This window comes from Heterocephalus glaber, unplaced genomic scaffold, assembly GCF_053883595.1.
Source record: "Heterocephalus glaber isolate CG9 unplaced genomic scaffold, H.glaber_assembly_v1.0 deba00001444, whole genome shotgun sequence".
In the NCBI taxonomy this organism is placed as follows: Eukaryota; Metazoa; Chordata; class Mammalia; order Rodentia; family Bathyergidae; genus Heterocephalus; species Heterocephalus glaber.
Window position 1 is genome coordinate 24866323 of NW_028258297.1, and position 23798 is coordinate 24890120.

Consider the following 23798-nt stretch of genomic DNA (forward strand, 5'->3'; position numbering starts at 1 on the left):
CCAGTATTGCAGTGATGGTTTTTTCAACTCCAAAAATCTGCTTAAGACCTCTCTATTTCAATGGATCTGTTATATTGCCCATGTCAAATGTAGTTTGCAATTTACTGCCTTTTTTCTTAATGCGGAATCAGACTGTTCTGACCTAGAATGTTTCAAAGTAGTTTCCTTTTGGTTCCTTTACTGAAGAAACAGAAATATCGCAAACAGTTAGGCCCTCTGTGGCCACACGAGGACAGAAGAGGGTTAGGAATAAGATAGAATCCCCCCTCTTGCCCCATAACTTTCCAGAAGCAGGGATGTAATGGACCTGCTGCACTGTTTGAACAGCACAGGAGGCAGCAGGAGGCCAGAACTGTCAGCTCCAATCCTGCAAATACTCTAAACCATAACCATATTTATAATCTACTTTTCTAAATATACAAGAGTTTTAATCCTAGAAATTTAATTTAACTCCAAATTTGCAAAGAGTCTACATCCTAGCCATTTTTATACATTGCCCATGTAATAACCAGATTGTATTTTAATAGTTGTGGAGTCAGTATTAAAATCCTTAATAAATGAGGTAGAACTGAAGATACAAGGTGACTTTTTTATAGTCATACACAATTAGTTGCAAAGTCAGGATAACAATCTAAACCTACATTTAGTTTTCCACTAAATGTACTTCTTTAAGAAACCCCCCAGCCAGGCATCGTGGCACATGCCTATAATCCCAGCACTCAGGAGGCTGAGGCAGGAGGATTGCCCTGAGTTTGAGGCCACCCTGGGTTACTAGTGAGTTCAAGGCTGGCCTGAACTACATAGTGAAACCCTGTCTCAATCAATCAATAGCTCCCCACCCTAATACATACATTGTCTCCATGACATAATTTAAGATATAAATCTATAGTCTAACCTTGTTTGTATCCTCCAATGAGGCCAATTCCAATGCTCTAAGTAAAATAAATGCAAAGTTGGCAGCTAGTACCCAGTAGATATGGCAAGTACACATGATTCCGATGCAGATCCCAGAGATAGCTTCCAGGGCAGCCTCCTGGAAGTCTTAGATATGGCAGTGTTGCATGAATTTCCTGGACAGAATAAAAACCTGTCTCTGAATTGCAAGGAGGCTGACAGTCTGAAGAGCAGCTCGGACAAGTCTAGCTTGGCCAGTAAACGAGTTTATTAGGGGTTGCTTAAAGAGCAGCAGCTGACTTACACGCTGCAGCACTGTGAAAGCCACCAACCCCTCTTTGCTATGCTACTAATTAGAACAGCAAAAGCAGGATCAAAAGCAAGAATGGTCCTTGGGAAAAATTGTGTGTACTCTGTTCCCATCCCCATCAGGAACTCCTCTGGACTCAGCAAGCACCGTCAAGCTGCAGTGATGATGACCTTGTTCTGTTGCAGCCTGGCACAGAGCCTCAATGACTGAGGTGGGTGGGGGAGATGGGCTGGCTACATAGGGGCCCCCACGAGATGGAGTTACTTTGGCGGGGGTCCAGAGGACAAGTCTCACTACAAGACATCATGGGACCTATCAAGCCCCTTCCAGGGGAAAGTACCCTGGCCTCAGGTCACGGCCTGGGCTCCTGACCCAGAGCTGTAGTTTACAACAGGGCCTAGGCCAGGCACCTTTACCTAAAGGAAGGAAAATGGCTACTTGCTAAGTTGATCTTACACTTTCCCTTAAGAATTAGAACTGGGAAGTTCAGAAATAACTAGGGAACCCTAGGAAGAAGGGCACAGACAGCTGCAAACCTAGGACCAGTCCAGACCTGCAGGCACTATGTGCTGTCACAATTAACCATGGACTTCCATAGCAAAGCTGTCCAGATTGCCCACATTTCCAACGAATTTTTCAAAGCCGTTTTCAAAGTGTGGTTTTTCACGCTCTAAGGACTTGGCAGTATGGCTAAGATTCCTGTTACATGCATGAACACACATACGCCATGTATGACTTAGAGAAACAAATGAGACTTCCTATACCACCTTCCTATACCTCCTCACAGAGGAGGTCCAAATTATGTAACAGATACTCTGCATGTAGTCAGAGATAGGTTCAACTTTCTTTCTTTCTTTTTTTGTACCAGAGATTGAACCTAGGACCTTTCTACCAAGCTATATCTCCAGTCCTTTGTTTGCTTTTTATTTTGAGACAGGGTCTCACTAAGTTTCTCAGGCTGGGCTTGAACTTTCCATCTTTCTGCTTTAGCTTACCAAAGTGCTAAGACCACAGGCATGTGGCACCACACCTGGCCAGTTCAATCCAACATAGTTAACCCAACCAAGGTCCTCCCAGGGAACAGGTGACAGTTTGATCAAGGATGTATTTCATTTATTCTTTATGTATCTGTTCATTACCTGTACTGTGTCAAGTGTTAGGCTGGGTACTAAAGTCATACACACAAATAAGCAAGAAAAACAAATAAGAAAAAATCTCTCTATTTGAGTGGCTACTAGATCAGTGGGAAAGACTCCAAAATATCACTTATTTTAAAAAACTCATCATTTAAAAAAGGAAAATAAATTATAGAAAAATTAGTGAAACTGTGTATAGTTCCAATGGCTTAAATGGTAGGTTCTCTTCTGCAGCTGAGTCATTCTGTTACAGCTCTTCTATCCAAGTCTAACTTATCTGTCATGGTGAGATTCGTATCAGTATATTGTTTAACCAAGAAAAAAGACAAGAAGGGAATTATATCATTGCCTTATATCAATTATATCAGTGCCTTGATCACTGGAATGTGGAATGGCATAATTAGATGGCCAGGGTTAATAACTACTAAGTTCAACATGCTCATATTTTAACAAAAGTGCAAATTTCTCTGAATTTTAAATGCAGTTATGATGTTTAAGAGTTAAAAGTTAGACAATCCTTTACTGATTTTTTTTTGTTTTGAGTGATAATGAAGGCATACAAGGAATGATTTGAAAAATACAGTGTGTTTAAAATTTATTACAGTGTAAGACAGATTGCCATTAATCACCTTCAAAATACTTGCCCTCATCTCGAACACACTTATCACATTGTTCTTGTCAGTTTCTGAAGCAGTTCTGGAAGTCCTCTTTCATGAGTGTCTTTACAAGGTGTGATACAACATATAGTGAATGCTGCTGCCAACTGCCATCTAACAGGAAGGCAGGCTTGTAAAAAACTTTACAGTGTGTCCTATCCACCTTATTCACAGGGTAAGGCAAAATGTGACTACTGGTTCTTTTCCAAAGTCAAAATGCCATGAAAAGTTAATGTTTTGAATTAATTCAGGACATCAAGGCAGCTAGGAGAGTGCAACTGAAGACCTAAAAGAGGACTTCCAGAACTGCTTCAGAAAGTGAAAGAATGAGGCAGGGATGGTGGCAGACGCCTGTAATCCCAGCACCTGGGAAGCTGAGGCAGAGGGATCTCCATACGTTTGAGGTCACTCTATACTACACAGTGAGTTCAAGCCCAGCCTGAACATAGTGAGACTCTGTCTCAGCTCCCCCTAAAAGAGCAAGAATGATGGGCTAAGTGTGTTTGAGCGCGCGCGTGTGTGTGTGTGTGTGTGTATGTGTGTGTGTGTGTAGTTTGAGGAAGATTAATGGCAATATGTGTTTTGCCTTTTTTTTTTTTTTTTGTACCGGGGATCGAACTCAGGTCCTTGTGCTTGCGCAGCAGGTGGCAAAACCACTGAGCTAAATCCCCAGCCCTTGTTTTTGTATTTTGTTTTTGAAACAGGGTTTTGCGGTGAAGTTCAGGCTGCCCTTCAACTCACTATGAGCCCAGCCTGCCCTCAAACTCAACAATCTTCCTGCCTCAGTCTCCTGAGTGCTGGGATTACAGGTATGCGCCACCACACCTGGCTAATATATTTTACTGTAGTAATTTTTAAAAAAATTTAAACATGTATCACATTTTTTGATCATATCTTGTAGAAGTAAAGAAAACATAAGTTTAAAATAAAGGAGGGGGCCAGGGATTTAGCTCAGTGGTGCCGTGCCTGCCTTGCAAGCAAAAGGTCCTGAGTTTGATCCCTGATACTGCAAAACAACAACAACAACAACAACAACAACAACAACAAAACTGGTTTTAAAATAAAGGAGGAAAAGGAGAAGGCATTAAATAAAGAGAGAAGAAAGATCTAGAAAACCAGTCTTAAACTATGAGTCATCATTATTTATTTGTAGATAGAGATCTATCACAGATCTACATTTACCATGGAGTCATAATCACTTAAAATAAAAAGTTTAAAACCCACCAGTGTCTACTCTAACATGGTTAGCCTGACTTTCTAATGCTATTCTAGTCTGAAAGTTCTGTTGTACTTTTTTTTTTTTTTTAAAGTATTGGTGATATAAGTCAAATACCAACTCATGGGGTTGGGGGTATAGCTCAATGGTAGAGTAGGCACACAAGGTCCTGGGTTTAATCCCCAGTGACAAAACAACCATAACAACAAAACTTTCCACGACTAGGAATGGTGGTGCAGGCTTGTAATCCCAGCACTCTGGAAGGCTAAGGCAGAAGGATTTGCAAACAGAAGCCCGGCTTGGGCAGTTTAGCTACTAAGTGAGAACTTGTCTCAAAATAAAAAATTTAAAAAGGGTTGAGGATGTATAGCTCAGTGTGAAGACCTTGACTTCAGTCCTCAGTACCAGAAAAAAAAAATCCTTTACACTTTTTCACAACATTCAGTTATGTGGTAAAGCTGCAAAGTGTAAATGAAGGTGTGAAACCATTTTCTCCTGGGGGAGGGGAGAGTGACTGATAAAGAAAGTAAAATCCTGGATCTGATTTTAAATTTTCATGAAACTGTTTTTAATTGGACCAAATGCCCTTGATACATGTCCAAGCCAGAAGCACATGCCCCAGGATTAAATGTTCTAAAGCAACACTGTCCCATAGAAATATGGATGCATGTGAAATTTAGGTTTCCTAGTAGCCACATTTTTTGAAAAGTAAAAGTAAAAAGAAACAGATGAAATGCCATTTTAACATGTAACCAACATAAAAATTATCAACGCATTTACATTTCTTTTTCATACTCCTTTCTTGACGTCTAGTTTATGTTTTACAATTACAACATCTTAATTGGAGTAGCACATTTAAGTGCTCAATAGCCACACAGGGTCAGTCAACATCACACTGGACAGCACAACCTTAAAAGAGGACAGTGGTATTGAGTGCAAATGCCAAAGGAGATTTAATTATGTTCATGATTTTCATTAACTTAGTAATTTTTATGATCCTTAAGTAAAGTTCGGGTGGTCTTGCTTTCTATTATTTTTATTGCATCATTTTAAAGAATGTACTTGTTTTTCCCAGACATACTTTCTAATTTTCTCCATCCTCTACAGCTAAGGGTTGTCATATGATACAGTCTAGGTAGAGAGATGTAAAGTGAAATATGTTAAGTCACATGGGAAAATTTCTTGTCCTCATAATAGCTATGGTACCCATCTTGGTATTATGATAAAAACTTTTTAATATGCTCAAGATAACGGAACAGAAAGATATCTTTTACTATCATCCATATCAGGCAAGGGCAGAATTCCCTAGCAGAGCTGTCCTCAATGGGCTTGGCTTGGAGAGTCACAACCAAAGTTTGCCCTTCTTTTTCCCATTTCCCTTCTTTGGAAGATTCTCTTTCCTCTGACACAAAGATTCTTTCTTTAGTTGTGACAAGAGTACCAAATTACCCCTAATACTTAAGAGACTATAGAGCTAGAATAGCAAAATTTCTTTGAAGTTTCTTGTTTATCATTAGCTGTGCATACACAAACACTACAAGTTAGCCCTAATCTGCATAAAAAATTTTTTAAAGTGCCTTATCTATTTTGAAAAAAACATTCTATTACTCAGTTAATAAGTGAGGTTAGGGTCGGGGATTTAGCTCAGTGGTTTTGAAAGGACCTGAGTTCAATCCCCAGTTCCAAAAAAATAAATAAAATAAATAAAATAAATTTTAAAAAAGTGAGGTTATATTGCGTTGATTCAACCAAGCTTGGATAATTAGGAATACATATCAGGTTCATTGTTCAGCAATTTTTCTTATTTGCTGTAGGGTCACAATAATTCAAGAACCCAGATTCACCTAAATACATAGTTACAAATAGGAGCAGTTTTTTTTTTCTCTCTCTCTGCTTTATAATGTTACAGTAATCACAGGGGAATAAGCAAAGAATGTTGGCTAAGGAAATAGCATGATCAATGTTTACAGCTACTGATTGTGGAAATTTTGGTAAGTGTATTTCCTGATTCATACAGTAGACTAAATGGGTAACTAATCCACTATTAGCTTTGTATGTGTGTGTGGTATTAAGGATTGAACCCAAACCTTGTACAGAGCTACACTCCCAGGGTTTTTTGTTGTTGTTGTTGTTTTGTTTTTTAAATTTTTATACAGGGTCTCATTAAGTTGCCCAGGCTGGCCTCAAACTTGGGATCTTTGTGCCTCAGCCTCCCACATAGCTGGGATTAGAGGCATGTGCCCAACAAGAAAGATGTTTTATTTTGTCACTTACCAGTGTTATCCTGCAATTTTTATCACATATAAATGAACTAAGAGTCTGAAATGATTCAGTCAATTTATGTCAATCAAGTCAGCATTTCTCTAGATAATGAACAGAATTTTAAGGTTATTTCTCACTTTGATACAAATTTTTGTTATTAGGTAATTATTCAAATTACTAAATTTGCTAAATTTTACTCAGATTGACCATAATAAGAAAATCCAGGCTTGGTGTGTAGTGCAGGCCTGTAATCCTGGCACTCTGGAGGCTGAGGCAGGAGGACTGGGGCAGGTTAGAGGCCAACCTGGGCTGGATAGTAAATTCAAGGCCACCGCACAGGCAAGACCTTGTCTCAGAAAACAAAAGACCAAAAAACACAAACAAAAATCCAGAGGCTAGCTAGCTCTTTTAAGTGATGGCTTCTCTGTGGTGGATGCTGCAAGCATAAAGAACCTTTAAAATTTGGTCCCATCTGCTTACACATACATTTTCTCTACTTAATTTCATGCTACTGAAAAATCTCACTTTCCTTGGAGGAAATTTCTTGTTACAAATTAGTCTACAAGTTCACCATTCAAAAACATGACAAGAGCCCGATAAAATCGCCCAATTTAACATTTATGTTTTTATCCGACGCTAAGATAAAGATCTAGGTTTATACCACCGAATGTTTTTTGGGGCATGCTAAAATGTATCCTTGGAAATCCTTTCATATTGCTACTTTAAAAATCAGCTTGCCTTCCTCTTTTTGTTTTCAGATAGATCTAGTCATATCTAAAACACCCAAGTTTCATAAGATCTCATAAACATCATTGGCTTCTAAGCCATCTGAAACTGATTTTGATGGGAACTTCAAGCCATTTAAAACACTGGCTTGATGGTGTGTGCTTTTTCTGGCTAACGCTTCTAGAGTCATCTCTTTTTAGTTTTGAAATTTGCATGGCTGCCTTTTTGATTTTGCCTCAAAAGTCAGTCTTAATCATGCAGGACTTGTTCGAGGTTTGCTTGAATAAGCTGGCCTTAGCTTTAGGCTCATTTGCATTTTTACATGGCAGAGTCTACATTTTTTAAAATAGGTCCTAAATGTTGCCTATACGTTCGGTTTGCGGCTGCCGCTTACTCCTCAGAAATGGCTTGGAAGGCTGTCATCTTTGTTGGGTCATTTTAAACATCTTCCGTCACAGCTGATTTCTGAGTGTATACTTTTTGGTACCGTTTCTTTTCTCTTGTCTCAAGTTTGCACTGAAAGTGTCCTATCTGAAGCCTCCGATCCGTGTCCCTGGGTGCAAAGGCGATTTTCAGGAGGTCCAGGTCGGGGCAGCCGAGGGAGGCGCCCCGGGCGGCGGGAAGCCGGACAGCGCGGCGCGGGCTCGGTAAACACGCAGCGGCGCAGGCGCCGAGGCCGCGGAAAGCTATGCGGGTCAGCAGCCAACGAGTCCTTTCGTATTGCAAAAAAAAAAAAAAGCAAACTAAAACATTCTGTCCTAAGGTGATGAACGACTGGACTTTCTGTACTTTTTGTTTTTGTGACTGAAGAACTAGTTTTGCAGTCTCAGCCTCAGAAAGTTCTCCACAGAATTTCTCGGCCCCAGAGAACTGCCGCTAGCCTCCCAGCAAGTTACAGCAGCCTAATTTGTTCCGCTGCGGAATCCTGGTTTTCCCTTCCGAGAGCTGCACTCACGCAGTGGGGTTACAAAAAAATGGGGGATCAGGGTGGGGTGGGCTTCGCAGCGCCACAGAAACTCGTCTGCGAGCAGGCCTCCTCCAGACATCGCGAGATCTGCCGGCGGGGAAGCGGGACTCCATCCCCTGCCGTGTGCGCATGCGTGTGGTTTTTAGCGCGCAAACATTTCGAAGCTTTCTGCCTGACGATAATAGGCAACCAAGTTTGGGTTAAGAAGTTCGTCACGTCGATACTCTGGATTCAAGTACACAACACCACTTTCTTCGAGATTTTCACTTAAAACTCCGATTATTTGTATATTGACTATGAACTCTGAGAAATTTCAGCGAATTAAGTGGCAAAGGAGCAGAAGTTGGGAGAACCCGCTTTAAAAATAAGAGAGTTTTAAGTGTTTGAAAAGATAACTCTGGGACAGCATAAGGGAATAAAGCTGAGGGGTGATAGGATTTTTTTTTTCTTCCCGAAGACCTTGAGAGGATGTGATGAACTAAGGTAATGCTTACAGTCAGAAGGTGGGAACATTCACTGACAGGTAAATGAAAACAGTAGCTATAGAGCATACCTGAGAGGTGAGGCTAGAAAGAACTTTTGATATCACAGGAAGTTTCTCTTAAAATACCTAAGCCTGTTTATAAACAGGAAGGCAGAGCCGTCCCACATTTAGTCCATGATGCGTAAAGTGGAAATTGGAATGTCCCTAAGTGAGTGAAACCAAGGTTTGAAAAGCCAGAAGTGCTTAGCAAGGGCCAAAGTTGGGACTAGGTAGAACAGTTGAGGCAACAAACAGGAGTCAGGAATTTAGAAAGTGTTTTGAAGACTGACTAATGTGGCCTCTTTGTCTCTCAGGATACATGGAACAGCTGCACAAGCACTGGATTTTGCTCTGCAACATCTAAAGGTACCACCCGACCCCCCCAGGTGTCCTCTTTTTGCTGGACACATTCCAATAGGGTCCCCTGAGCCTTACCACCTCTCAGTGACCCCATCATTAAGCCAGAATGAAATGCTGACTTAGTGAAATGAATAGTGACATTTGGCTAAATTACTCAGATGTGTCACTGGCACATACACGGAGCCTCCCAGTTCTGTAGGTATTAGAGTCCCCTGTGATACTGGGAGCAGTCCTCTGCAGCCTAGCCAGTATACAGTTACCCCTCAGTATCCCAAGGAACTATTTCTGGGACCACTCAGGAATATGAAATCCATGATGCTCAAATCCTTGCATAACATGGAGTAATATTTTCATTTAACCTATGTACATCTTCCTATAAACTTTAACTCATCCCTAGATTACTTCTAATAAAAAATGTAGGGGTCGGGGATTTAGCTTAGTGGTTTCAGCTTTTGCCTTGCAAGCGCAAGGTCCTGAGTTCAATCCCCGGTACCAAAAAAAAAAAAAAAAAAAAATGTAAATGGTATGTCAAAAGTTTCTGGGGCCAGGGATTTAGCTCAGTGGTTCCGGCGCCTGCCTGGAAAGTGCAAGGTCCCGAGTTCGATCCCTGGTACTAAAAAAAAAAAAGTTTCTGTACTGTATTGCTTAGGCAATAATGACGAAAAAGTCTAGGTGTTCAATATGGATGCAGTTTAAAAGAATATTTTCAATCTACTGTTGGTTGAATCTGAGGATGTAGAATCCATGGAAATGGAGGGTTGACTATCTATGTATATATATTTTGAGATGTGTTGTTTATGTTGCCTTGGCTGGGCCTCAAACTCCTGAGCTCAAGCAGTCCTTTTGCCTCAGACTTCTGAGGAACTGGGACTATGAGCATGTGCCACCACACCTGAGTCTATCTATGTTTTGATCCTTTATGCACTGCCTGGAGTATAAGGCAGAGAAATGCTGATGGACTACATAATTTCACTAGACCCAACAAAGGAATTCCTGATAGATAAAGTAAGATGGCTTCATCTGTAAGAACAACTAAATATGGAAAGCCACAGGATTGAAACTAGCAGGGACAGAGAAAGATCTAGGTATTAATATTTAGAAAGGAGGTAGTTTAGTAAAAGCCAGACAGAGAATCTAGGCATAGTGGTGTGTGCCTATATTCCCAGCTATTCAGGATTCTGAGTCAGGAAGATCACTTGAGCCCAGAAGTTTGAACCAGTCTGGGCAGCATAATGAAACCTTGCCTCAGAGCAAAATAAAAAAAGAAAGCCAGGAATGGTAGTCCTCTACCAAGAAGTTTTCTCTTGAATGCTTCCCTTTAATTTGGCAACCTAAACTATGCCTTGGTAGCTGGACTGTGTGTGTGGAATTCATAGGAAAATGCTGCAAGAAAAACCCATGGATGCATTAGAGTAGGATTTCTGGATGCCTTGTTTTAGGAAGTGGGATCATCTATCTGTAAGAGGCATGATACTAAAGTATGAGGTCATAGAAATTCAGAATTGAGAGCCAGACCTGGAGTTTGACTTTTATGTAAGCTAGTCACTGTATGACTTCTCAGAGCCTTGGCTTCCCTATTTATAAAATGTTATTTTACATATCATTATAAAGGCAAAATGGGGTACCGTTAGAAAGGCGACATGGGTATATAGAACCTGCTCTGTAGTATATGCCCAGTAAATGACTTTCTTCCCTGAGCCGCCTGTCATTTGTGCATGCTACCTACTGAATTGTGGATTCTCTGTGGAGCATATATCCATCTGGTTTTAGAATGCCTTGTCTGCACATTAGAATCACCCGAGGAGGTTTTTGTTTTGTTTTTGTTTTTTTTTACATGCTTGTAGTACATAATGATCACATTCCTTGTGGGAAACTGGTACATGTACATAACACATCTTAATTCTCTTTTTTATCCCCTTTCTCTCATTTCCCTCCCTCAACCTGGGGAGCTTTACAATCCTAATGCCCAGACTTCACCCCAGTTAAATCAGAATCTGGGAGTGTAGCCTAGACATTTCTTTCAAGCTCTTCATTTTCCAACTAAAGTTGAGAATCATTGCTTTAAGAGTACCCTCTAGAGGCCGGGGATTTAGCTCAGTGGTTCTGCCGCCTCGCAGGCGCAAGGTCCTGAGTTCGATCCCTGGTACCAAAAAAAAAAAAAAGACTACCCTCTAGAAGGAGAAAACAAATTGGGCCTCCTGATCTGGATGGCTATATATTTGAAAATTTTCAGAAAGAATAAAGACTAAAGCTTGAAATGGGCAGATGAGTGGGCATGTTGAGCTATATTCTGGAGGAAGTCCATTGTGGTAAGAGAGGTAAGTGCACCAATTGGGCAACATCAGTGGTGAAGATGAGAGAATATGTAGGATTTGCTATATGGAAGACTTTGAGCCTCCCAAGATAGTCCTTTGATCTAACACAGGCAACACAGGTACAGTGGACCCTTCACTTATGTGGTGAATTAACTAATGGGCAACTTGTAACGCCCAGCTGAACTGAATTAGTGTGGTTCTGGGCATGGAAGACCCACCTGAGGATTGTTGCCAGTGGCATAAAAAGAGACCTGGAGGGCTGAGGATTTAGTTCAGTGGTTCCACCGCCTGCCTTGCAAGGGCAAGGTCTGGAGTTCGATCCCTGGTACCAAAAAAAAAAAAGAGAGAGAGAGACCTGGAGGGGAAGATCATTTGTTGTTGATTTCTTTGGAAAAGCCTTCTGCGGCTGGTTTTCCTGATGTGAACTTGGCTGCTCTTGTTCTTGGAGGAGGGTCTCAGGTTCTTGTCATTGAGAATGGCTGCTGTTCTCGTCAGGGGAGCTTTGATCTTCGCTGTGAGCGTCACTTCCTGGCTCCAGTGTAGATCCCTCAGCCTGGTGGCACAGATCCCTCACCCCACGGTGCAGGCTTCTACCACTGGCCTTTGGGCCTTCCCATGGACAAGCAGGAGGCATTGCCATGGGCTCTAGGCCTCTGGCTGGACTCATGGAGGACATTGCCTTGGGCTCTAGGCCTTCAGCTTAGAAGGACTTGTGCGGGACCTTGTGGTGGGACCCAGGATCTTGGCTGGATTCTTTGGGTCTCCAGGGTGCCGATGGATCTCTTACACTCCTCTGCATTTAACTTTTTTGGTAAATATTATAAAATAATCCTATAAATTATATATCATGTATTAAGTCTATTTCCTTGTAAACCCTGACTACAACAACTTATGAACTCTATCTGTTCCCGAGGGCTGGTTGTAAGTCAAGTTGGCTGTAAGTCAATACAGCTGAGATCTGGATGTTTATCTGTGTACATGCTATAGATAATAAGAAGCAGATGAATCTTCCATTAACCTAATTAACTCAAGTTGTTTGTATGTTAGGCTGGTCATAACTTGAGGGTCCACTGTAATGTCTTTATTGCTTTAATACATGGTGAGTCTTGGGTAGTGGGGTGGAGTGAAGTTTTACAACCTGCTCTGCTGGCATGATTGAAGTGTATGCCCCTGGGTGTCCTCATAGTACAAGTGCAGGTGGGAATGCTTGTGCAGCAGGGCATTGATGATGAAGCCTCTTCTGTACCCTGTCAGTTGTTGTGACTGCTCAGACCACACAAGTGATTTTGTTGGTACAGCCAGATGAGAAAAGTGAGGTTCAAGCCTGTCTTGTAGTCCTTCATTGAATAGAGAATCACTTGGAAAAGAAGAGGTGCCATGTCTGGGGAGACAAATTTCTTCTTCCAAGAGACAACTTAACTGTCTAGTAGAACAACTCTGGTTTCTAGGGATAGCTTATATATTTATTACTACAGATGAATTATAAGTACTTCAGATGTTGAAACCACCATAGTACTTTAGTCATTGGATTCCAAGACCCAAATGTGGTGGTAATGGCCAAGAATAACCTTTGCCACATGTCTTTTTAACTGGGTTTCTTTTCTTTTTTCTTTTTTTTGGGGGGTGGGTAACGGGGATCAAACTCAGGACCTTGCACTTTTGAGGCAAGCAGCAGAACCACTGAGCTAAATCTCCAGCCCTGGGTCTCTTTTCTTAAGAAGCAAGCACACGTGAGTGAGAGACAGGGTCCTTGTGGGACAGATAGGCATGCTAGACAGATTGATCCCTGTCTCACATGGTTGTGGAGTGAGCCAAAGACAAGTAATGCTCTAGGATTTTTGCTACTGGAGGGGGCTAGAACTTTTGCACAGGAAGCAAAGCAGGAAAAACTTTAGACTCAACTGGAAAAAAAATTGTAGTTACTGGGCTGGGGGTGTAGCTTTGTGGTAGAGGATGGGCTCAGCGTACACAGGATCCTGAGTTCAACGCCCAGTACCAAAACAAGCCAAAAAACAAAATCCAAAAATGTAGTTAGGTCTTTTTTGCTTTGTGGATGTCAGATGCCCATTATACTTTGTTTAAAAGTTTTATATTGTACCTGGTTCTACATATAAAGATATTCATCCATCTTTCTTTCTGCCTCTTTTTGGGATCTAGAAATAAAATTCTATAAAATTTTTTATTGTTCAGTAATGACAGTAGCTTCCTTAGATACAGTCCAAGAGTTTTTGTTTTGTTGTGTTTTTACTGCAGTATTTTTTTTTTGGTACCAGGGCTCGAACTCAGGTCCTTGCACTTGTGTTTTGTTGTGTTTTGTTTTTTTTGTGGTGCTGACTATAAAACCCAGGACCTCACACATGCTATGCAAGCATTCTACCACTGAGCTACATTCTTAGCCCAAGGAAAGGCTTTTGAAGAGGATTTTGAAAGGCATTTTTGAAGGATTGTGAGGACATCACAGGAAGGCTGAGAAAGAGAAGGGGGCTGCCCTTCACCAAAGGCCAGAGAAAGGAGCATTTTGTGGGACCACTTGGAGAGTTTCCTGGAATTTAGGAGACTAGATACACTAATGTCTTTCTCCTGGAAATTCTTTTTTTTTTTTTGGTACCGGGGATCTAACTTGGGTCCTTGCGCTTGCGGGGCAGGCGGCAGAACCACTGAGCTAAATCCCCGGCCCTTGCCTGGAAATTCTTACAGGCCAAAAGAAATGTTGCTACTTTGTTGGGATGGGCTTATATTCCTAGAGTCTATCAGGGCAAAAAGAAGGCATGTCTGTTTCCTACAAACCAGAGATGTATCATTCAGAAAAGACAGTCAACAAGGGTCTTCCCTGGACCTGATCAAGATGACCACCTGTAGAGCAGGGAAAAGCTAAACATCTTTCTGGAGTTAATGTAAATAGCCAGCTGGACAAAGGGGACTTTAGTTGAGACATGCTCAGAAACAGACGTTTGTTCTCAAAACCATACAAAACTGCCTATAAAACAAGGTGTTGGGCTGGGGATTTAGCTCAGTGGTTCCACCGGTTGCCTTGAAAGCACAAGGACCCAAGTTTGATCCCTGGTACCAAAAACAAAAACCAAAACCAAGGTGTTAATTTTTAATATCTGTGAAGTACAGCAGAGAAAGTGATGATGGTAGCTCATGATAGTACCAACAAAGTCAGATGTTGCTCATCCTATTCTAATCCCGAAGGGGTCACAGACTGGGGTGGGCAAGATCTGAAGGTCTGACATATATCTGAGAGTTAGGGAAAGGGCGGGGAGAGCAAACTCTTTCCCTAAATTTATGCTTCCCTATCTACAGCAGATATAAATGTGGAGGAGGAAGAAAAGCCTAAGATTTAAACCAGGTGACAAGTTTTGACTATTCTATACGACTGAATATCTTGATTATTAACTTCTCTTAATTAAAAATGACCATAAAAAGTAATGGGACTACCAAAGTGTTAATTCAGGAATAGAAGAACCAACTCCTACAACATGCTTTCAAAGAGACAGTGGGAAATCAAAGTTAAATTGCTTTAGGTTAATCCCAAAATGCTTGCTCAATCTGTGCAGATACTAATGTTGAGTACCTACTTCATTTTTTTTAGATCATAAAGGTATCCAGGTGGATTCAAGAATCTATGAACATGGGATGCAGATTTAGTTCAGTGGTGCTGCCACCTGCCTTGAAAGTGCAAGGTCCTGAGTTCGATTCCTGGTACAAAAAATCTATGAACATAAGAAAATGTGATACATTTAGCAGTAGAAAAAGTAAGTGTGAAAATTAAAGAAGTAATATAGTAAAAAGGAAGATATGACTGGGGTATAGATCAGTGGTAAAGGGCAAGGTCCTTGGTTCAGTCTCGTGTGTGTGTGTGTGTGTGTGTGTGTGTGTGTGTGTGTGATGAATATGAGAATATGAATTAAATTCAGAGGGACAGGGAGAAACATAGAGCCATATAGAAGATTAAACCCAGCAGAGTTTGAGATAGGAGTAGATATTCACAGGGAGGCAAGACAAAGAAACTGTCAAGTCTCAGGCATAAAATACCCAGTGTGGTGTATGTGGGGGAGCACTGTAAGAAGTGTGAAGGATATCCAGGTTTAATGGGTGATTAAAATGGGGTTGAAGTGGAGGTTGGAGGTGTTGAGGTTTTTAGACTGGGGCTGTTAGCCTCACCGTGGAGAGCTGACAGGAATTTGAAAACTGAACACACACTAGGATGCTGTTCATTTCATCCAGCAATCACTTCTGATTCCTTGCCCTTGCCTTTTATAGAACTTGCCAACAGCCCTTTTTAAAGAGCACTGAGCAGATGGTACAAGAATTCTTTCTATCCCAGTGCCCACAGCTGATGTCTGACTGGCGTGGGTCAAACAGACCCTGCCTCCTGAGAACTTAGAATCGGAACATTGAGAGACTGGGTTATTTAGATAAGAGTGTTGACTTTATAGGGAGATAAAAATTTCAGATCTAAGGCTCCCCTTGGTTCTGACAGGTCTCTGAGTCCCTTTTGCAGTTCCATCTTAGATCTGGGTACCAGTTCTTGTTTCTCTGCAGTTCGTCTGAGTCCTTGTAAGTTCATCTTCACCCGAGTGGCTTTCTTTTTATCCTTTTTGTTTCCCCCATAATGTTCTTGGGCAAATAAAAGCACATATAGTACCTTCCCCATCAGGGCCATACACATATGGAGCAAGAGCGCTTATTTAACCCACTATAGACCTATGTCTCGCAAAACTTAGGTCTCTAATTTTGCCTATTAGTGTATTAGTCATCTGTATATTAGTCATCTATTACTGCATAAAAATGCCCCATAATTTAGTATCTTAAAACAATAATAAATATTATCTCATAGTTTCTGTGGATTGGGAATTTAGGAGCAGCTTAGCTGGGCAGTCTGGCTTGTGGTCTCACAAACCTATAGTCAAATTGTCTAGGGCCACAGCCACTTGACGGGCTGGAGGATCTTCTAAAGCAGCTCACTCACATGGTTGCTAATTGGTGCTGGTTAGTAAAAAGCCTTGGTTTTTCATATATGGGCCACTTCATGAGGCAACATGGGTGTCTTTATGATACAATGGCTAGCTTGCTCCAGGGTAAGTAATTCAAGGAGAAAGCCAGGTAGATACTGTCTTTATTATGATCTTGCCTCAAAAGTCACATAGAATCACTTCTAACATATTGTATTTATTAGAAACTTAAGTGTGGCTCATATTCAAGGGGAGCCATTAGATTTCACCATTTGAAGGGAGGCATATCAGAGAATTTGTGGACACATTTAAATATCATCACAATCTGTTAGCTTCCAGGAGAAAGTGATATAAATTAAGAGACATGGTACCTGCTGGCCTCATTCTGGAACTAGAGTTTCCTAGCTTGTGCCTTCAGATTTCTAGCATGATGCCCCTTGTCTGCTTCATCATTGGAGAAACTTACCTGCTTTGTTACTGGGGAAATTGCCAGCCTGTGAAGCTGAAGCCTGCAGGTAGTGAATTCATGGCCCATCTTTGGCATCAGGCGGATCTCCCAAGGAGTATTGGGCATCTCCCCTTTCAGGCTCAGCTTCCCCTTGGTCCCTACTGTGCAGTCACCAGGTCTTGGCTTTGGCAGGCCCATGAGCTCTTCCTGGAGCATACATATTCCCAAGGAACAGGAAAGGCTTGGGCTAGTTGACTGCCCTGTTTCTGTCTGTGCTGTTGTAGATGTACCATAGGCTCAGATAGCCATAAAAAATGTAGGGAGTGAAGTATGAGGGACTTGGGCAGTGGTCCCCAAAGGAGAGCCAAGATGGTAATTCCTTGCCTTGAGCACTCCTTTCAGTATGAAGGTGACTTTTGAAAAAAAAACAAGATCTTGCTAAGTTGTCCAGGCTAGGCTGAAATTTATAGTCCTCTTGCATCAGGCTCCTGAGTAGCTGAGATTGTAGGGCATGTGCCTCTATACTTGGCTGACATCAACTGGGGATCGTCGAACTTGGGTCCTTGTGCTTGTGAGGCAGGTGGTGGAACCACTGAGGTAATCCCTGGCCCTTTTTTTTTTTTTTGACATTGACTTTTTGATGAGTCCAAGCTAGTTCTCTTACAGAATACTCTATATTCTTTCTTTTATTGAATACTCTATATTCTTGATTTGGCTGATTATTTCCTCATGATGTCTTTTAATTTATATCTCTTCCCCCTACCCCCCTTTTAATACTAGGGATTGAACCCAGGGCCTTTGCCCTGGGCTACATCCCCAGTTCATTTTTTACTTTTTAATGTTTCACTTATTTTGTTTTGTTTGATTTGGGTTTTTATCGAGGCAGGGTATGCTATGTAGTTCAGGCTGGCCTTGAATTATTAGTGATCCTCCTCAACTGGGATTATAGACATGCACCACCACATCCAGCTCTTTTTTAAACTAGACATTATACTTAAAGATTTGATTAGATTCAGGTTAAACATTTTTAGAAGATATTTCATCAGGGACATTGAGTAGATCACATTACTTCATCTTAAGCACATATTTCAAGTTGTACCATTGTTGATGATACTAAATTTGGTCACTTGGTCAAAATGGTGATCACTCTCCCAATCTCTCCATTGAAAAATACATTTCCTTTTGTAGTTTGTAAATAATCTATAAGTAACCTGTTTACCAAAAGCTTTTTAAATTGACCATAACATTTATACATATTTATGGGGTGCAGTGCAATAATTTGATACATGTATACAACAGGTAATGATCAAATGAGGAATATTAGCATTTCTATCTCCTTAAATATTTACCGTTTCTTTGCTAGAAGCTTTGGACTAATTACTTTTTTTTTTTTTTTTGGTACTGGGGATTGAACTTTGGACCTTGTGCTTGTGCAGTAGGCACTCGAACCACTGAGCTAAATCCCCGGCCCTGGACCAATTACTTCTTATCTGATGATTTGAACACCCTTGAACACTTACTGTGATCTTTGCCTGAACTGGTTATTTCATTGGTAGCTACAAAAATGGTATCCTAACTATAATACTATACATTTATTAGTTGGCATTCCTCGTAAAAAAGTTCTTTAAAAAATTTTTTTTCAAAAAATTTCTCAGTGGGCAATTGGATAGTGGTTTGCTTTCAAATTTTGTTTAAAGCAATTGGATGGGGCCAGGGATTTAACTCAGTGGTTCCGCCGCCTGCCTTGCAAGCACAAGGTCCCGAGTTTGATCCCCAGTACCAAAAAAAAAAGAATAAAGTAATTGGAAAACTGACTTTTAAAAGGATTTGTTACTCAATTTTTGGAGCCATTCACTCTCTCAGTGCTATCCCCAGTTTTTCCCTTGTTGATTCTCCTGGAGGTTAAGTTCAGAGAATGCACCATTGTAGGATTTGACTGAGGGTGAGAATTTGATGTCCTGTGGCAAAATGGAAGAACAGCTACTGGGTGGGAACCAAGCATGGCTTCTTTACTGCACCAGCTCTCAGGAGGAGCAGTTTCAGAAACCTCACTTGTGGGCACTGAGGATCTAGTAGTTAGTTCCCATAAAACTGTCTGCAAGCTCTGGGATCCCTTGGAAAGTTTTTGTATGAAGATACAGCTTTATAGTATCAAATACTCTGAGCAAAATCTGGATTTGGTTGATGACAAATGAAGGACAGAAATAAAGGAATTTAGAGAATGGCTTTTGAGGCAGTAGCCTAGATTTCAAGCCTATTTTGCTTCTATTTTGAATTTCAGAGGCCAAATATTAATTCTTTCTTTTTCTTTCCCATTCCTTTGGTAACTTCCAGACAATGCAACATTATCCAAAGGCCAAATGGATTCCTCATCGAGGAGGGAAAAAAAAAAATCACATTATTCATTTAAAAAAATTACCTCTGTTACATATGTGTTGTAGGGTTTTATGGGTTTGGATGGAAGATCACTGTCTCTTTATCTTCCAATGGTCAGGAATAAATTTGGTGATTACAAATTTAACATTTTAAAAACAGAATTAATATATTATATGTCATGTTTTATAACTACCCTTAATAACATTTAAGATTATGACTTCTTATAAATTATTTTTATTATTATTTTATCATTAAGCCATGAAATATGCATGTAATCATCCTAAAAGGGTTGAATAATTTGAACTTTTTTTTGACCTCATATAAATTTAAAAGATCTTTGAGATTTTTCCTGTCAAAGGCTCATAATAGTGAATCATGTGGCATTAATCTGAGGAGCTATTTTAGTCTCACTCATCATTCATGATACACAGTAGTAGAGTAAGGGAACAGGGATGTAGATCAGCAGTGCTGCAGCCTGCCTGGCAAGTGCAATGTCCTGAGTTCAATCCCGGGTATGGAAAACAAAAACAAAAACAAGGTCACAATAGTAGAATGTACTGAGCCTTCTTTGTAGTCAGATTAACTGTTTCCAAACCCTAGCTCCTACACTAACAGGCTACACAGCTATTAAACCTCACTGAACCTCAGCTTCCTCATCTCTAAAACAAGTGTTAATAATACCTGTCTCACTAAGTTGATAGAATTAAGTGACACCATGTATGTAAATACCTGGCATATGTTATATGTTACTTTATTTGTTGTCTTTATTGACTAAATGAGGAGATGATATCTGAGTTATTGGCATGCTAACTCTAAGAGGAGAATTGTATTATTTTTTAATGGAGAGATTGGGAGGGTGGTGTCTTAGTCATTTTTTGGTTGCTGTGACACCCAGAATTTAGGGAGAGGTTTACTGTGACTCACACTTTGGAAGTTTCAGTCCTTGCATGGTGACATAGTAGAAGGGGCTAGGCAGAGGAAAGCTGCTCATTTCCTGGCAGCTAGGAAGCAGAGAGAGAAAAAAGGAGCCAGGAAGGGAGATACAACCTACAAGGTCACTCCCCAATTTATATTTATTTAAAATAATTTAACAACTCACATTTTAAAATATTTCTCAGGTCCAGGGATTTAGCTCAGTGGTTCCACTGCCTGCCTCGAAAGCTCAAGGTCCCGAATTTGATCCCCAGTACCAAAAAAAAAAAAAAATTTCTCATTTCTCCCATAAAATCATAGAACATTTGCAAAATTCTCCTGGTGTCAACAATCAGGTGAGTTTTTTTGTTTGTTTGTTTTCTGTTTTTTGGTCCTGAGGATCAAACTCAAGACCTTGCATTTACAAGGCAGGTGTGGCACCACTGAGCTAATCCCCATCCAGGTGAGATTTTAATGTATCTCTCAATTAAGGATGTTAGGACTTATAGATGAATAACTTCCCAAAAGTCAGAAGTGCCAACTTGAGTAGAGATACCTTTCTTTATTCTTTTCAGTACTCTGATAGCGTTCTGTGATTATTCTATGAAGCTGGCATTTTCATTCAGTTGAAACTAAAGAGATTTTTAAGGAAAGCAGCAGTGGTGGGTGGGTGGAATTACCATCTCAGTGTCCGTACTAATTCCTAGAATCCTTTCAATATTTAGAGTCAGCAACAGTCCAGTAAGGAAAGGGCCCATTAGTTAAATTTGGTTCTGAAAATGCTAATTGAAAACCCTCCTCAGCAATTCAGTTCTTTTCCCCCTTTAGTGAACAGGGTCCCATGGTGACTGGTTTTGAAAAAAATCATCCCCTTCAGCAGTTACCTAGCACCATGGCAACCAGGACATCAACAAAGCAGGACAGACCCACATAAAACAGTTCCAACCAGGCTTCTATCCTCCCTCTGATTTGATCCTGCCTGAGGCCTAGGGAGGGGCTGGTGACATCTAGGCTGTACACCCAAGAATTCCTATGTGTTGCTATGGTTTTCCCCATAAGCATAGATGTGTGAGTATATAGCCAACTGTTATAAAAATCCACTCACTCCACCCCCCCTTAAAAAAAACATGGAGTGTATTTAAAGGTAGGAGTGATGGGATGGAGAAAAGGATCTAGATGTGGGATGGTGTTTTGGGTTTAATACAATATAAAAATTATTTGTGTTCATAAGCTAAGCTTATAAATAGGTTGGCAGTAGGAGAAATAAAAACTCAAAATATATGGTGTGACTTCTATTTAGGGACAAGAACCTAGGGAAATATTTTAAAAATATTTTTACCCGAGAGTGAAAAGCAAATGGCTTTTAATTTAACAAGCTCGGAAGAGGACATAATGCTGTCCGTGGTGCTGAACACTTGATTGGCCCAGAGGGGGCTTCGGGGAGAGGTCAAGGAACACCTTGCTATGTCAGAATACTAATGATGAGAAAGAAAAAAAATAAGGATTGGGGAGAAAGGATCATTTCCTCCCACTTCAAGCAACTCTGAGTCCTCAGGATAAAATCATCCGATTAAAAACAAAAAACAAAGAAAGTAGAAAAGGCTGGAGATTTGGGTGGCTGATTCTTCCCCTTTTCATATGGAGATTTTTGATCAGAGCCAATCAGGTCAGAGATTTCTGCTGCTTTGCTCCAGCAAGGAAAAGTGGAGGTGGGGAGAAAAAAGATGGCCACATTCTTCCCTTGAGCCACATGATCCATCTCCCATGTGACACATTCCAGAGCCTTGGAGAGGATAAGGGAGGGACATACAGAGTGTGGGGCTGGGGGCAGGAAGAGGATTTAACAGTCAACCCTGCGCAGCGTCATCTTCCTACCAGGAAGCAGGCTATGAGCCAAGGGGAAGACAGAGGACCGAAATGAATGTGTTCCCAAGATTTACTGGTGGTTTATGGCATTCTCCAAAGTCCTATGCAAGGGGCATTCTTAACCAAGAAGACCCAAGAAGACCGTCTCTGAAATCATGTCCAGATGAAGGTATGTGATAGAAATCGCTTGGTATCACGCTCAGAGGACATCATTCATATTCTCTCTGTCTCTCTCTGTCTCTCTGTCTCTCTCTCCCTCTCTCTCTCTCTCTCCCCCCCTCTCTCTCTCTCCCTCTCTCTCTCTCTCCCTCTCTCTCCAGGCAATTTGGAGATTTTTATCCTACCTTAGATGCTCGTTAGGGGCTTTAGATTTATTACAAGTCCAGGAAAGATGCCTACCTAGGTCTGTAAAATGAGTAATTCTCCAGAGTAAGTGCCTGTTGAAAAAAAATTGGATGGAAATTGTGTATAGTAATTGATAATAAAACAAAACATTTATTGATGAAAAGAATTTTTTCCCTTGAATCCTGGGAAGAGAAAAAATATTACTGAAACCAACTAGATTTCACTGACACTACAATAGAATCCTGTCTCATCCCTTTTCAGCTGCTTATTCTGTGCCCATGTTCCCAGAGGTTATTGGCAATAGCTCAGGGAGCCTGAGCGGGCAGTCATGCTGCTTCTTTGTGCTGTTCTATCATCTTTCTTCTGATACTGCCAGTACCAGGAACACTTACGATTGTTCCCAGCTCTGATTTAGGCCAGTAGACTGTCATTGAATTCTGTATCTTACAAAATTGCTACCGAAAGGCCCTGGGGAAGTTCTCAAAGGAATCTACCAAAGTTACAGGGTGAAATAATCTGCTGTGAACTCAAATCTTGGTATCTTTGCTTATTTTTATCCACAACCAAGAGAAGAGCTAGCAAATTTAAATTCTATTTTATTTATGTAACAAATACTTATAAAGTCCTTGCTATGTGCAAATAATCAGCCATTAATCATTACAGCACACATTTTAGAGATGAAACTGAGGCACAGAGAAGTTAGGGAATTTTCCCAAGGCCACACAGCTAGCAAATAGAACCAGAATTTGGACCTAAGAATTTTGACCCCAAAGACTGTGATCTTAACCACTGAGTTATGCTGCTTTGTATTATCTCAAGTGATTTCAACGGTGTATTTGGCTATGAATTTTGTTCAGCTGATATTACTAGAATATTGAATCAGCTTGGCTGGCTAAAATAGATCTCCAGTGAAATCTGTATTTAATCTTGAATTATCCCAATAGTCACATTGTGTACCCCCAACTAACCCAGTAAGTAATTGCCTATTTTCTTTCCCTTGTGCTGTACAGATATCTGATAGTAAAACACTATGTTACTATGGAGACCAAATGATGTCTAATGGAAAAAAAAAGAAATCTGGAATTACATCATGCTTGACTTTTAAAAATTGAACCTAGAAACACTCTTCCATCCTTAGAATCTACTAACAAGCCCAGCCTAAGCATTTTGTCTTTAAAAGCACTCACCTGATTCTCAAAATAATAAATAATAAGGTTAAAACTTCTAAAATTATGCACATAAATTGCGATATCAAACTGACTAGATTTATTGCTTTAAAATAATATTACCATACTTTAAAATAAGGGGATAGATCTCTCTGCAAATTATTTTGGGTTTTTAAGGGTAAAAGAAGTTTGTTAGTAATTTTTAAAAATAGAAATATCCAAGATACAAGATTTTCATCCTTTGATCTATGTAGCTTTCTTTCTGGCCCTTGATAATAAAAAATAACTGACCTCATTGCTATAATCTGTGGCAAAACTAAAAGAAGTTGCTAGGTCTAAGATACACAGGGGAAGAAAAAGGA

At 40.5% G+C, this 23798-nt stretch overlaps 1 protein-coding gene across 3 annotated transcripts in view; it reads left to right on the top strand.

Annotated features, from left to right (window-relative positions):
- The first annotated feature begins 7810 nt into the window (after positions 1-7810).
- The window catches only part of Gpr19 (G protein-coupled receptor 19), a 43119-nt gene continuing 27131 nt past the window's right edge, over positions 7811-23798 (top strand). Inside the window, exons 1-2 of one of the 3 annotated variants that reach the window (XM_087214085.1) lie at positions 7811-8690; positions 9005-9056. The gene's annotated coding sequence lies outside the window, so the exon portion shown is untranslated. Of the gene's footprint in view, positions 8691-9004; positions 9057-21194; positions 22095-23798 lie in introns of those variants that run through there. The other 2 variants (XM_013072435.3, XM_004845861.3) reach the window with 2 other exon arrangements.